This window comes from Piliocolobus tephrosceles, chromosome 10 (assembly GCF_002776525.5).
Source record: "Piliocolobus tephrosceles isolate RC106 chromosome 10, ASM277652v3, whole genome shotgun sequence".
Taxonomy (NCBI): Eukaryota; Metazoa; Chordata; class Mammalia; order Primates; family Cercopithecidae; genus Piliocolobus; species Piliocolobus tephrosceles.
The window spans coordinates 128,768,669-128,772,819 of record NC_045443.1 but is presented as its reverse complement, the minus strand read 5'-3'; positions in this window follow the sequence as shown (position 1 = coordinate 128,772,819).

Below are 4,151 nucleotides of genomic sequence, written 5' to 3'. Positions count from 1 at the left end.
CAATGTTATAAGATACCTGTATACCTGTGGTATACTCTTATTTGAAGATGGATTTAGATTAAAATCTATATTTCAATCTCTAGGGCAATCACTAAAAATAAAATAAAAACTAGTTAAAAATAGACATTGGGCATGGTACCTCATGCCTCTAATCCTAGCACTTTGGGATGCTGAGGTAGGAGAATCACTTGAGTCCAGGAATTTGAGACCAGCCTGGTCAACAGAGCGAGACATCATCCCACAATAAAAAAAAAAAAGGGTTAAAACTTGCCAGGTGCAGTGGTGCATACCTGTAGTCCCAGCTACTTGAGATGCTGAGGTGGGAGGACTGCTTGATCCCAGGAGGTTGAGACTGCAGTGAGCTGTGATCATGCCACTGCACTCCACCCTAGGTGACAGAGTGAGACCCTGTCTCTAAAAATTAATTAATTAAAAGTATATACATTGGAATCAAAAAGTAAGTCTAAATTCTACCAAACATTTAAATAAGAAATTATTCCAATTCTAAAAGTCAAAATAGATGAAGACATATTCCATATTCATGGATGGGAAGACTCAATATTGTTAAGAAATGAATTGTTCAAGATTGACTTATGGATTAATTGAAATCCCAATCAGCATCTCAGCAAGGTATTTTGTAGATATTGACAAACTGATTCTAAAATTTATGTGGAAAGACAAAAGGCCTAGAATAGCCAATAGAATTCTGAGGAAGAACACAGTATGGTGACTCATACTTCCTGATTTGAACAATTACCATAAAGCTAAATAATCAAGACAATGTGGTACTGGAAGGGAAACAAGTAGACACGCATGCCAATGGAATAGAATGGAGAACCCAGAACTATAACCATACAAGTATAGTCCACTGATCTTTGATAAAGGAGCAAAGGCAAGTCAATAGTGAGAGGAGAGATCTTCGAACAAATGAGGCTAGTACAACTGAATGTCCATTAAGATATCCATAGGCAAAAAGGATGTGTCTTGACTTCAGCTTTACACTTTATGCAAAAGTTTTTTTTTTAAAGGATTCTATATTTAAATTTAAAACTGAAACTATAGCCCTTTTAGAAGAAAATCTTTTGGATCTAGGTTTTGCTGAAGAGTTCCTAGACATGATACCAAAAGTACAACTGACAAAAGACAAAATTGATAAATTGAACTTTATTAAAATAAAACTTCTCTTTGGCAATTTCTCAAAGATGTCAAAGCAAAATTACCATTTGGACCCAGCAATCCCTTATTGGATATATACTCAAAGGAATATAAATTGTTCTACCATAAAGACATGTGCACATGTATGTTCATCACAGGACTGTGCACAATAGCAAAGACATGGAATCAACCTAAATGCTCAGCAGTGGTGGACTGGATAAAGAAAATGTGATAGATACACAACACAGAATCTTACACAGCCATAAAAAGAGAGTAAGATCATGTCCTCTGCAGCAACATGGATGGAGCTGGAGGCTGTCATCCCAAGTGAACTAACACAGGAACAGAAAGCCAAATACCATATGTTCTCACTTATAAGTGGGAGTTAGACATTGAGCACACATGGACACAAAGAAGAGAACAACAGACACTGGGGGGCCTACTTGAGAGTGGAAGGAGGGAGATGGATGAAGATTGAAAAATTACCTTACTATGCTTAACACTCTGTACATCAAACCCCTGTGACATGCAATTTACCTGTAACAAACCTGCACATGTATCCCTGAACCTAAAATAAAAGTTAAAAACATAAATAAATAAAACTTTTGCTCTGTGAAAGACCCTGTTAAGAGAATGAGAAGGCAAGCCACGGACTAGAGGAAAATAGTTGCAAAACACATATCTAATAGAGGAAGTGCGCTCTCTCTCTCTCTCTCTCTCTCTCACTCACACACACACACACAATGGTATGTCAGAGGGACACAAGATCCAAGAACTGAGAAAGCTCTCAATGGCCAAAGCTGGAATAATTTGAGCAACAAAATCATTAAAGTAGTATTGGATAATAATCCATCAAGTAAGTATCCATGAGTCTATACTGGTATCAGTAGCTGAATTAATTAATAAATGGGGAAGAATAGACATCTCCCATGCAGAAGAATTCAAAATAATTTCTGCAAAGCCTCCTTCCTTGAGGAGGTAGAACATAACTCCACATTCCTTTCGTGTGGGCTATGCACAGTGGCTTCCTTCTAAACAGGATGGAATGGGGAGACAGGGAGGGAATAATTTCCCATCGGAGAAACCGGACAAACACTACCTTAGCTCAGTGATTAAGGCCATCATCAACATATAAGTCATATGTCAATATACAAGTCAACATATAAGTCATGTTGATCGTATGTACATACCCTTGACATGATGCGATGAGAATGACACTTTACCTCTATGGGTCCTCCTCCCCAAAACCCATAACGCAAGTCAGGCATGAGAAAAACATCAGATCCAACCCAACTGAAGTACATTCTACAACATACCTGATCATTAATCCTTAAAACTGTCAAGGTCATCAAAAAAAAGAGAGACTCAGAAACTGTAATGGCCAGGAGGAACCTAAGGAGACGTGGCTACTAAGTGTAATATGGCATCTGAAATAGTATCCTACAAGGGAGAAAGGATACAAGGGAACACCTGGAGAAACTGGAATAAAGTACTACTTTAGGTGATACAACGTTAATACTGGTTCATTATCTGTAACAAATGTGCCATATTAACATAAGATGTTAATAATAGAGAAAACTAGGTGGGGGTTACATGGAGACCTTCTGTATTATTTTCACAATTTTTCTATAAACCTAAAATGTTCTAAAATGTTTGTGTTTTTAAATGAGACATGGAGAACAGAACACAGGAATCCAATCTGTGGACAGTAGGAATTCTTTATGAAGACAAAACCATCAGGTCAATAATGGGATCGATATGCAGCCAAGTCTCACCTTTTGATTTACACAGCGCTGATTTTAATTGCTTATGCTGGAGGGCCCTGACTTTCGCTAATAAAAATGACTGGTTGAACGCTCTCTCCTTCCCAAGAGAGGAACTGCATGATAAATATTCACCAGTTAAAAAATACACAAGGTCAATCTACAGTTATGACTGCAATGAAGCTTTTAAGTGAACTTCTTATTAATTACAGCATGATCTACATTTGGAAAGACAGGCACCTAGATGTAGGAGACACATTGTTTATTCAAACTGTAGACAATGCTTAGGGTAGATAGTGATTAGCAGATAACTTGTTTAAAAAAACAGCTCTGCATGGCCCACCACAGGCTGGGAACCACGGATCAGTACCCTGGAGTCTGCCATAGAGTTCTTTCCACTCAACCCACAATCTAGTCCCATTCTTATATTCCAGAAAGTCTAATTAATAGCCACCCTAGCCATGGGAAAATCCATTGAGATTCAGGAAAACAATCCTGATCTCCAGAGTAAACTCATGAATAAGAAAAAAAAATAATGACGCTGCAAAAGATTTGCAACGCAAACATATCGTAAAAAGAAGAAAATGTTCTTCTTGGAAAAGATTTTCAAGTGAAGCAAGTAAAATTCACAGCATGGCTGTTTTCTTTTATCAATGAGATAAAAGAACACACTGCATCACATCAAGAAGAAGCCATCTGGATAAAATGTGCTGTGCAGCAGAATGAAAACCACAGTAGACTAAATAAAACCTTTGTTGAAAGCAGGAAATGGAGAACTGACCCCGAAAAAAATATACAAGTTTGGTAAGTAACAATTATTTTACAAAATATATCCAAAATACCAAGAAAATGTAAAGTAAAATAAAAAGAGATGATGATAAACACAAAGGACACAGCACAGATTCCCAACTCGTGAACAACGGGAGTCCCTAACGGAGATGAATGCACATCTCAAATACGCCATCAGAGCTGCAACTCAGAAAGGATAGCATAAAAAGCCTGGGATTTAAAAGAGTGGCATGTCTATGTTCTACTAAAAACTGAGAATGAAAACAGTATCAGTACATAATCTGGTTAAAAATTAAATTGTAAGGGAAAGAATCTTGAAATTTTCCAAAGAGATCAGATGAGGGTAAGTTGACTTTCACATAAAATTATATTATTTACTTCTGAATTTCTCTTCTTCATTAAACAGTCATACCTAGGCCAGACACAGTGGCTCACGCCTGTAAT